The following is a 12,523-nucleotide window of genomic DNA, read 5'->3' as shown; positions in this document are numbered from 1 at the left end:
TGTGTGTGATATTGTGTCAAGATGTATTATGGTTCTTTGAGCTTGCTTCCTAAGCCTCATCTTGGAGTCTTAACACAGTTTTCTTGTAAAGATTCTTCACTGGTAAATAAAGTTCTTTCATTTCTTGATTTTTTTAACTGTTCTTACATTTTTAGGATTGGGGTTTGCTTTGTTTGATTAGGGGTAATTGAGTTTAATGAGAAATCACAATTACCAAAAAAAAAATAAAATGTTAGGGGTTTGATCAAGATTCTTCATTGGTATATAAAGCTCTTTAATTTCTTGATTTCTGTAACATGTTTTTCATTTTTAGAACTGGGGTTTTGCTTTGTTTGATTAGGGGTTTTATCAAGATTCTTCATGGGTAAATAAAGTTCTTTAACTTCTTGATTTTTTTAACTGTTCTTTTATTTTTAGAACTGGGTTTTGCTTTGTTTGATTAGGGGTTTGATCAAGATTCTTCATGGGTATATAAAGTTTCTTTCATTTCTTGATTTTTTTAACTGCTCTTTTATTTTTAGAACTGGGTTTTGCTTTGTTTGATTAGGGGTTTGATCAAGATTCTTCATGGGTATATAAAGTTTCTTTCATTTCTTGATTTTTTTAACTGCTCTTTTATTTTTAGAACTGGGTTTTGCTTTGTTTGATTAGGGGTTTGATCAAGATTCTTCATGGGTATATAAAGTTTCTTTCATTTCTTGATTTTTTTAACTGCTCTTTTATTTTTAGAACTGGGTTTTGCTTTGTTTGATTAGGGGTTTGATCAAGATTCTTCATTGGTATATAAAGTTCGTTATGTCTTGATTTCTGTAACTGTTCTTTCATTTTTAGAATTGGGTTTTGCTTTGTTTGATTAGGGTTTTAATCAAGATTCTTGCACTGGTTATTATCAAGTTTTTTCTTGGGGGTTTGAGTGATTTTACTCATTGTTGATGTGATTTAGGGTTTAATTATTAATAAAGACTGCTAATTGCTCCTTGTTGATGCAAGATTATTGCAAGTGATCAACATATATTTTGTATGGTTGTTTTAGTCAAAAAGTTTGCTTCACCAAAAGCTGATTTAGGGTTATAGTCAAGATTCCTATTATTATTATTATTTTCAAGATTCCTTTTTCACTTTTGATTTTTGTGAATTTTTCTTCATTTAGCTACTACCTGCATATGTTTGCTGCAAATGGTGAGTCAAGCTGGTTATTTTTGTCAAATTTAAATTACATGTGATTGTACCTAAAACTAAAAAGCAAAAAGCTTTGTGCTTAAGTTAATTTCCTTGATTTTTCGTTGAATCACTTTTTTTTCTTTAATTGAAAGCAAAATTTTGTTAAAATCTTGATTATAACAGTCACTGGTTTGACCATGATAGTCAGCGTATTTGCGTTACAAATTACAATGTTTGGTTCTGTAACAGGCTACTGGAAGTAACTTGTTTACCACTCCACAACAGCTTCCAAACTTTGCTGTGGGACCCGGAAAACTGCTGGTCAGTTCAAAACATTTTCGCACCCGAAGATTATTATCAAGTCAAACCAAGGTATGATCATAGCGTCCTTTAAAGTTATTTCTGCTTCTTTTTAGCTAAAATGACTCATTTGCCCATTGTCATCACTAAAATGACTAATCTGCCCTTAATCTTAACTTGGTGCATTATATTCTCAGGAAAATCATGATCACACTGTTGTGACTGATGACCTTTCAACAATGAAAAACATTAAACCGGACACAGATAACTTAAGGATTATGGAGTTGGATCCTGGTTTAATTCCATACAAAGATCACTTTAAATATAGGATGAAAAGATTTTCTGAACAGAAAATGCTTATTGAGCAGTATGAAGGAAGTCTTGAAGAATTTGCTAAAGGTAAGAATATAAGATTCTAAATGCCTATGATACTGTTCAATGATGACTAGGGTGGTAAACAAATGGAACCGGACGGAACCTTGTTCGTGTTCGTTCGTTAAGAATTACTGCACAAAGAACGGTTCACGAACACATACCGAACGAATTATCTTGTTCATGTTCGTTCATTAAGGAAATGAATTTGTTCGTGTTGTTAATTTCATAAACGAATGCAAACGAACATAAACGAAAGCAAACAAACATAAATGCATTCAAACCAACATAATTTTTTAAATGAACACAAATAAAGAAATATAAATTTGAAAATAAAAAACACATAGAAATAATTATCTTAACAAACATAAATGACGAACGTTTATTGACACGTTAAACGTTCACGAATATTGAACGAATGGGACAGATGTTCATGTTCGTTCATTTAATTAATCGAATAAAATTTCCTGTTCATATTCGTTTATTTAATAAAGGAACGAGCGCAAACAAATTTCCCGCCAAATGGTCACAGACAACGTTCGGCTTGTTACTTTGGTTACAGCCCTGAAGACAACTTTTTTTTGGGAAGGGGGGGGGGGCTTGGAATCTGGGGCGTGTGATCCCTAATGAGTTAAACAGCTAAAACAAAGAAAAGCTATTATGACTATTTACTCATTTGGCATGCTAATTATTGATCTGCCTTAGGTTATTTAAAGTTCGGGCTTAATAGAGAAGAAGGGTGTATTGTCTATCGTGAGTGGGCCCCAGCTGCCGAGTATGTTATTCACATAACCCTCTCATACAATCTTTTATCTGCAAATTATTATTCAACATTCTGATCTATTGAATTTCTTTATAAACATAGGGAAGCACAGCTCATTGGGGATTTTAACGGGTGGATGGAAAAAGATCAATTTGGAGTATGGACTATCAAGATTCCCGATGTCGATGGCAATTCGGTAATTCCTCATAATTCAAGGGTTAAGTTTAGATTCAAGCATAGCAATGGAGTTTGGTTTGATCGGATTCCAGCTTGGATAAAGTATGCCACTGTTGACTCTACTATGGAGTTTACTGGGACCCACCACCGTCAGAAAGGTAAAAAGTCTTGCTCGTATTATACTAATTCTGGATTTGACCATGTTGATCAAAGGTGATATACCGTCTGAATATATTAACGTCCCTTCAATAAAAGGGATACTAACAATTAAACGAAGAGGTTTTCGTGTTCGTTTGCTAAGAAAATGAACATGCTCGTGTTCGTTTATGTTCGGTTGCTCGCTCGTTAACAGTATAAACGAGCAGTTCACGAATATAGACGAACAATAATAACTGAGCATAGATGAACAAACATAACTGAGCTAAAAACCAGTTAAAAGTAATGTAAAGAACAATGTGTTGGGCCTAAAAAATTATAAAGCTAGATTAAGGTGTAAAGGGCCAAAATTTCTAAGTGAATATATAAACGAACTTAAATAAACGCAAACTAACGAACACAAAAGAAAGTAAACGGACAATAACGAACACTCACGGACATAAATAGCTAAATGAACAAAAATTTCCGTTCCTGTTCATTCGTTTATTAAATAAACGAACTTTCTGCCAAATGGTTGATGATCTTTTTTCACTGAACATTCGGTTCATTTACATGCCTATAATATTGCTAATGTGTTTAATAAGTAAAATTAAATAAATTAGGATATAATTTCAAATATAGCTCAAACCATCCCTAGTGTTTACTACCTCTTTTATTGCCTTACAAGTTATAAAAGAATTGGATTGTTTTTAAGCCTGGATTGTTGTAATAATCCTTTCTAACTATATCTCACAACTTTAGCGGTTTTTCATTTTAAAAAGCATGATGGTTGATCACTAAAAAAAGAATATAATGTAACTTGTTATGAGACATTTCATGTAGGTATGAATTTAAGTATCCCCGTCCACCAAAACCGGAGTCCCCAAGAATATACGAAGCTCACGTTGGGATGAGTAGTTCCGAGCCCCGAGTGAACTCATACCGTGAATTTGCCGACAACATTTTACCTCGAATACGAGCCAACAATTACAACACAATCCAACTAATGGCCATAATGGAGCATTCTTATTACGGTTCATTCGGTTATCACGTAACAAACTTTTTTGCGGTTAGCAGTCGATCTGGAACACCCGAAGACCTAAAGTATTTAATCGACAAAGCACATAGTTTAGGCTTACGCGTGTTAATGGACGTTGTTCATAGCCATGCAACAATGTAACAGACGGGCTCAACGGGTTTGATGTGGGCCAACCCACACAGGATTCCTACTTCCATACCGGGGACCGCGGGTATCATACCCTTTGGGATAGTAGGCTTTTCAATTATTCAAATTGGGAAGTTCTTCGGTTCCTCTTATCTAATTTAAGATGGTGGATTGACGAGTTCAAATTTGACGGTTTTCGGTTCGACGGGATAACTTCCATGTTATATCATCATCATGGGATTAACATCGCGTTCACTGGGGATTATAGTGAGTATTTTTGTGAATCGACTGATGTTGATGCGGTTGTGTATATGATGCTTGCAAATTGTTTGATTCGCTCGGTTTTGCCCGATGCAACGGTGATTGCTGAAGATGTTTCTGGCTTGCCGGGCCTTGGTCGGCCCGTTGACGAGGGTGGGATCGGGTTTGACTTTCGGTTAGCGATGGCGATTCCTGATAAGTGGATTGATTATTTGAAGAATAAGAGTGATGATGAGTGGTCAATGAATGATATAACTAGAACTTTGACTAATCGGAGGTACACCGAGAAATGTGTTGCTTATGCAGAGAGTCATGATCAGGTAAAATAAGCTGGTCGGTAGCGGGTCAAAACAGATAAAAGTTATCTACAAATTATATTATTAGTGAGAATATAATTTTTTGAATAAAATGATTGGGAAGTTATATGCGTTAAAATACACTTTGGGTGACTTTAGCCCTGTTTTCTTAACCGTCAAACATAACCGAGTTGACTAATTATGGGCTAAATTTTTGTAGTCGATTGTAGGAGACAAAACAATTGCATTTTTGCTTATGGATGAGGAAATGTATTTTGGGATGTCTTGTTTAACCGAGGCTTCACTAGCTATTGACCGTGGGGTTGCACTTCACAAGGTATCCTTTGACTTTTTTGGGTCAAACTTATTAGTTTTCTAGATTGAAAAGCGGTATGAATTTCTTGAATATAAAACTAACATTGATCTACGCACATTACTTAAAGTTCCATTATACTCGTCAAAGTATCTTGAAAAGGCGTATCAGTTTTGAAATTGAAAATAAAATAAACATTTTGAGTATAAAAAAGTGAAACACTTGATTTACATCTATCTATTTACTTTGCAACTAATTTGTGTTGTAGATGATTCATTTCATAACAATGGCGTTAGGAGGAGAAGGCTACCTTAATTTCATGGGAAACGAGGTAAGCTTATAAATATATATATATATATATTTATATATTTTTTGCTCATGTGTAACGAAGTAATATTTGTTATAGTTTGGTCATCCCGAATGGATTGATTTCCCGAGATTAGGAAATGATTGGAGCTTTGATAAGTGCAGACGCCAATGGGAACTTGTTGATACCGAGCACTTAAGATACAAGGTTTGATATTTATTTATTTCTTATCTAATTGTCATTGGGACTTGAAATATAATTTAAGAAATGTGTTTGGTATGCAGTTTATGAACGAATTTGATCGAGCTATGAACTTGCTTGATGAAAAGTTTTCCTTCCTTGCATCAACCAAGCAGATCGTGAGCAGCGCGAATGAAGAGGACAAGGTACTAGATTTCTATGCATTACTGCATTAGTATTGTTATTATTATTAGAATTGTTATCAGTACGTCATTATTGGTTGTTTTCTTCTTGTGGTTCACAGGTTATCGTGTTTGAAAGGGGAGATCTAGTGTTTGTTTTCAATTTCCACCCTGATAACACATATGATGGGTATGTACATCTTGATCCTATGCATGCAAATTGTAACATTTCTCTCCATATAAAGGGTTTGATCATCAGCCAAATGTAGGGCTGTAGGGGTGCAAGGGTGGAAATGAGTCGAACTCTGCTTGTTTAAACTTACGAGAGCGAGAGCTTGGCTCTTTCGAGCTCTATTTCTAAAGTTCAAGTTCGGCTTGTGAGTAGTTTTCAAGCTCTAGCTCGGCTCTGGCTATGCTCTTTATTATTCATTAATTAATTTATATACTTTTTTTTTTAATTATTTTATGTATATGTTAGTTATAACTTTCTATACAACATAATATATGTTATTTTGTTATCATAACATTATATATAATTATAAATATTATATAACAAATATTCAATACATTAAATTAAAACTATATAAATAACAGGCTGATTCTGGCTCGTGAGCCAGCTCGAGCTTGATAAACAAAGCTCGGGTTCAAATTCATTTGTTAAACAAACTTATTTTTAGGCTCGAGCTCGTTTAAGCTTGGCTCGATTTAGCTAGCCGATTTTGAGTAACTCACGAGCAGCTTGAGTTGTTTACACCCCTAGTCAAATGTCAAAACACCCTTTTAACAAAGTAGGGAGTTCTTGTTGACCAAACTTACAAAATCAATACCATGGGTAAGTAGGTGATATCATGCATATTGTGATATGACAGGTACAAAGTTGGTTGTGATTTACCGGGGAAATATAGAGTTGCTCTTGATAGTGACGCATGGGAATTCGGTGGGCACGGAGGAGTAAGCATATCCTTTAGACGTTTACAACCTTTTTTTTTTATTAAAGTCAAATATAAAAAATTTTAAATGTAATTTAAAGCAACTGCTTCATGAATCTTGGTTAGGTTGGTCATGATGTTGATCATTTCACTTCACCCGAAGGACTACCAGGGGTCCCGGAAACAAACTTCAACAACCGTCCTAACTCGTTTTAAAGTTCTCTCACCACCACGAACTTGTGTGGTAAAACATCTACTCACATTATCCGAACATACAACTTTGCTAAAATTTATTTTTAATATTTTTGAGTTATTAATTATGAAGGTTTATTATCGGGTTAAAGAAGACATTGTTGATGTAACCGAAGACGATGTGGAGGATGGATATTTAGACATTATTGTCACTGAAAGCAAGGAAGAAAGTTTAGAGAACGAAGAAGATGAGAAATTGATATGAATAGTGAATATTATGGTTGCTTTTGGAGAATAATAGGAGCATTTTGTTCCATGTTATGTTATTTGACTTGTAATATTGTAATGTGCTTAATTAATTTTTCTATCATAAGACTACCCATAACATTAACAACCCCATTGTTCTCACAACATGTCTAGTCAACCATCACATCTGATTTTTATCAATTCTTTACACGATCATAAAATGTACCTCCAAAGCTATTAAATCCATTCTCCCGACAAACATCCCATTTGTTACAACATTAAAAAGAAACTTTTTTTATTAGATGGGCCCACCTTAACCCTAAGAGAGGGTCCATGATGACGCGTAGCTCCAGCATGCATGTGTAGCCCCAACGCAAGACTTTCGTATTTGCCCCATAAATGGGATGCCAGATAGGTATAAGTGCCCCATAAATATTGGGATGCCAGATAGGTATGAGTGGGTGTGGCTACTTTGCCTTGCGGAGAGTCTTAACACTAATTGTTGTAACTGTACTTGATTCCCGAATGGAGCAACAGCTCAATCACGAATAATTTGACAACCTCATGTTTCGAAACTCTTACTTAGAATCTTATATGTAATTACCAATTGTTCCTTGTAAGATTAAGTGTAGTGGGGTGGCGTCCGATGCCATCTCATCCAAAAGGGTCGTCACACACCATTATGCACTCTAAATTGAAACTCTCCCGTTGTGAAATCCCAATTTTTCATCTTTTTATTTAAACTAGTGAACGTATCCGTGCATTACTGTGGACCTAGTTTGTTGTCTAGAGTTCATTTCTGCTCATAAGAGTTTATCTCTTAGCAATAAAATAAAAGACTTTACTATTTGATTTTAGTAAAGATGTGTGTTGAATTACAATTATTGATTTTAGTAAAGATGTATGTTGCACTACAGTTAGGAATTAAAATACTAAACTACTTGATTTAAATAAAGATGTAGTGATCATTAGTTTAGGATGAAAGAACAAAATTTTACATGTAACGAAGATTTAGAGCATTCCAAGATAACTCATTTACTATACTGTATAAAGTAAAAGAAAAAAATTTATATAATTCAAATACAAACCCTTCTTGCCTATCTATTTGTTTCACACACAGGCAGAGAGAAAAATGGGGCAATAACCATCATCTCCCACATGCCTTTCCTTTAGGTAGGGGTGTTCAGATTTCGATTCACATTCGAAACATTCGAAATTTGATTTGATTCGTATTCGAGTATATTAATTGAATACGAAATTATGATTTATTACTCGATTCGTAATTCGAATTCAAATTATATATACTTATACATATATGCATATATATAATTATTTTTTTATTTGTGTCAAATACATAAATAATAAGTGTTTCGTTACAAATTAATTAAACCCAACAGGTCATATTATTGTTTCTTAGCCCATAATAACATGAGTGTTATTTACTTCTCGTTTTGAATATTTTGAATTTTAAACTATTTGTACTTTAGTTTTGAATTTATTATCACGCGGCATTGCAACTATTTTAAATTTATATGTTAGTTTTGCAATTATGATTATTGTTTTCGAAATTTTGGCATAGGTAAACCTGAATTAGATTGAATTTATTCGAATTAAAATCAACTTATTCAAATTCGATTCGAAATCGAGTTTCAAATACGAATTCGAATCGATTTTCGAATTGAGCATATAATACGAATATGAATACAAATACGAATACGAATCGAATAGTTCAACTTTTAATCGAATACGAATACTGAAAAAAAACAATTATTCGGATTATTCGATTCGATTTATCTTGAAAATTCGTTATTCAATTCGATGAATACCCCTACCTTTAGGGGATCGAGTCGCATTCCTCCTCGCCAACGGCTCTTAATCAACTGCCATAGTTTCATCAATCACCACCAGTCTACAATTATCTCTCCGCTTCCACCTCGTTCGAAGCACCAACGCCAGAGGTTGTCCTTGCCTGAAAATCATCACAATAAAAAATTAGGAATTTAAACGGTAGAAAATTCTATTAGGGTTTGGAGATCTACCTTAGCCGTCACGATCTGCCTAAAACAGGATATGCATCTCAGCCGGAAATCCTTGTTTATCGTCGTCGCTCGGCTGGTGCCAAAATCTCGATGTCGACTTCTTAGCTGTATGAAGAAACACTAGGTGACCCCGAGTAGATTATGGATAATCTGGGGGTTAAGTAATGTTTCCCACGAGGGTTAGGTCCGGCAAAGAAGGATGTTCTTCAGATGACCTGCAAAACAGACACCGTGAGCTCGTCATTGAGAAAGGGGGGTTCCTCCTTGTGACCACCCTCCGGCGTGAGAATCAGACTAGATTGCTCTGAATATAAGTGTATATTGAGAGAAATAGCTAGTGAAGGTAAAATACCAGATGATGATACCGTTCCAAGGTGTTGGAGTATTTATAGCCGAAGGTAAGTTTCCAAGCAGGTACAGCCAGCTGTATAATATTCCTGTTCTACCAACTATGGGCTACGCACGTGCCATGCTGGTTGGTGGGTAGGCAGCGGCTGATAGTGACCAGGCCGGCTGTGTACTATTCCTTTTCCACCAACTGCAGGCTATGTGCGTGCCACGACAAGGGTTGGTGAGTAGGCAGCGGCTAATAGTGACAAACAGTACTAGAGCATGCTCCTCGTACTGTTGTCGGTGAGCTGTCACCCTGTGATTGGTTCATGGACTGCTTTGGTCAGATCTTGTCTATTTTGTCCATACCTTGGCAGGTATAGTACAAAAGATCTTCCAGAAGCATACGGACTGGCTCCTTTGGGCGGGAGTATTCCCGCCTTGCTCATTCCTTCAGGTGACACTGAATTATTGAGTTAGTGCCTTGTGCGTGTAGCCTTCCCTGACGGCTTGTATCCGCAGCTGCGGGGACAGGCGGGGTACTTCACCATTGGGAGGCTTTCCCTGCGGGAACAGCTGGCGTACTGCGCGTAAGGTCTTCATCTCTGAGCATGGTGGGTCCTGCGGAACCAGTTGGTCCTTGCGCAAACGTCCCTATTCAAGGTGAGTCTTGCGGGTCCAACTGGGCTCTGCTGGGACCTACCTCTTCAATTATCTCTCCGCTTCCACCTCGTTCGAAGCACCAACGCCAGAGGTTGTCCTTGCCTGAAAGTCATCACAATAAAAAATTAGGAATTTAAACGGTAGAAAATTCTATTAGGGTTTGGAGATCTACCTTAGCCGTCACGATCTGCCCAAAACAGGATATGCATAAATCCTTGTTTATCGTCGTCGCTCGGCTGGTGCCAAAATCTCGATGTCGACTTCTTAGCTGTATGTCACACTAACCTCTTTATATCACTGGTGTGTGAAAGGTGAGACAGATATAGGCGTGAATAAGGCAGAGAAGTTTTTCCAGAAATGAACACGTGTAAACAAAGCCATGAATAAGCAGCTAAGTGTTTGAAGAAAGGAACACGTGCAAACAAAACCCAAGTACTCCGATTGTATTTTATCAAAACAATAAATGGAGAGGCACGTCATCGGACACGTATTTGATTTCTCTATTTCAGGGCCTATTACAACGGAAACTAACAACGCATAAAAAGAAAGTGATCACAGTTTCACATGTTGTAACTGAGGTGCTACAGTATACTTTGTGAGAAGGCTGACAAATGCATTTTAATATAAATATAAATTTCTATAGACATTGCGTTTGAGTTTAATCCACTTCATTTGCACGGCAATCGTGTTTTTGTAAACGCCTTGGTACACCTCTTGTGGCTTAATCCATTGATTATAAAATGCTTCCAGATCCTCTTCATTTTCAAACTGGTAACGGTTATTTCTGCTTGATATTCCATAACATCCATAAGGAAACTGATATTCTCAGTTAAACCTGCGACGGTGGTATTAGGGATCCTTTGGTCTTCTAGGTTGCTTTAATCAACTCCTGAATTTGCAGCGACCTCATCCCCTTTATTTCCAAAAGAACATATTGGAAAGTGGATGATAGACGCATCTATGCCACCTTTGGACTCACACCCTCTCGACTGATAAAGGCACTTGATTACAGAAATGCCTACTTTTTCTATTTTTCTTTGGACAGAATTACAAATTTTGTCCTTTAAAAAAAGCCAAATTACGGTTCGTGTCCTTTTTTTAGTTTCTTTGCAGGCGGTATCCTTTTAACATTTTTTTGATACACGTTATGTCCTTTACGCTAACTGGGTTAGAAAAACTCAGTTAAATACCCTCACATGAGGCCCATGTGAGGGCATATTGATCTTTTTAAGATATTAGTTCAAATATATTATTGTAAGAATAAATAATAAATATTAAATAGATAAAAAATAGATAGTCTCTCTCTCTCTTCCCATCTTCTTTCCCATCTTCTTCTCTCTACACTACCACCACCACCACCACTACCAACCCCCTTTCTCTCTCTCAGCCATGACCACCACAAAACCACCCCTTTCTCTCTTTCCCGTCTTTGTCTAGCTGAAACCACAACTGGTGGAGAGTCACCGGAAACACCACAACTGGTGTCCAATTTTTTACGGCTTTGTCTCGCCTGCAACTGTCCCCGGAAACAACAGAATGAGCTGGCATCGGCAACTGTCTACACCACCACCACAAATGGTATGAGCCGGCATCGGCAACTCTGTCGCCGGAAACGCCTACCACCACCTCGTCCACCACTACTAAACCCCCCCTCTCTCTCGCCTTTTGTTTTCTTGACGTCTTATTCGGTGTCTGATTTTGGAAGTCTGGGTGTCTGATTTTGGTTCAGAATTGGGGATCTGGGTGGAGTTGGTGGCGGCGGCCGTGAAGTGGTGGTGGAGAGATTGCAGTTAGGGTTTAGGGTTTCTGAGAGGTGAGTGGTGACGTGGGTGGCGATGGAACCGGTGGCGGAGACGCAGGTGGTACGGACGACGGTGTCTGGGTCGTGGGTTAGGGTTTTGGCGATGGACTCGAGCTCGGTTGCGGCGGCGGAGTGGGTGTCGTGGTCGGAGAGTTTGTTCAGGCAGACGAGGGTACGGTGTTTCAGGTCACGTGGGTGTTTGGTTGGTGGTGACGTTGTGGAGGTTTATTGTGGTGGTGGTTTGTCTGTGGATTCCGGCAGCATTGCCGGCGGACGGATTAAGATGGAGGTCTTAATTCCCGGCAGCATTGTCCTCATCTGGTGAAGAGGATGAGATTTGATTTATAGAGATTAAAAAGAGGGGTTTTGTTGCAGGTACAGACGAAAGGACAAAACTGCCCTCACATGCGTCTCACGTGAGGGTATTTAACTGAGTTTTTCTAACCCAGTTAGCGTAAAGGACGTAACGTGTAGGAAAAAAATATTTAAAGGACACCGCCTGCAAGGAAAGGACACGAACCGTAATTTGGCTTTTTTTAAAGGACAAAATTTGTAATTGGGTCTTTTTCTTTTTTTTATTGCGTGGAACAAGTTGCTGATCTTAAGGTGGCTCTGCATGACTTTGAACCACAAGTTGCTGATCTTGAGGTGGCTCTGCATGACTTTGAACCACATGTGGCTCGACCTGCTGAGCAGGCCCTGAACTTGCTT

The 12,523-nt window shown here is 37.3% G+C and overlaps 1 pseudogene across 1 annotated transcript; it reads left to right on the top strand.

Moving 5' to 3' along the window:
- Window positions 1-7,031, top strand: LOC143594945 (1,4-alpha-glucan-branching enzyme 1, chloroplastic/amyloplastic-like; annotated as a pseudogene). The gene is made up of 14 exons (XR_013146439.1): window positions 1-102; window positions 1,411-1,533; window positions 1,659-1,860; window positions 2,539-2,608; window positions 2,699-2,931; window positions 3,752-4,654; window positions 4,851-4,967; window positions 5,212-5,274; window positions 5,350-5,457; window positions 5,535-5,636; window positions 5,735-5,802; window positions 6,482-6,563; window positions 6,668-6,785; window positions 6,867-7,031. The product of XR_013146439.1 is annotated as a 1,4-alpha-glucan-branching enzyme 1, chloroplastic/amyloplastic-like (transcript).
- Window positions 7,032-12,523: the final 5,492 nt, after the last annotated feature.

Source organism: Bidens hawaiensis, unplaced genomic scaffold, assembly GCF_021521415.1.
Source record: "Bidens hawaiensis isolate Kalapana, Puna unplaced genomic scaffold, B.hawaiensis_p1.1 tig00044351_1, whole genome shotgun sequence".
Taxonomy (NCBI): domain Eukaryota; kingdom Viridiplantae; phylum Streptophyta; class Magnoliopsida; order Asterales; family Asteraceae; genus Bidens; species Bidens hawaiensis.
This window is presented reverse-complemented; position numbering and strand designations above follow the sequence as displayed.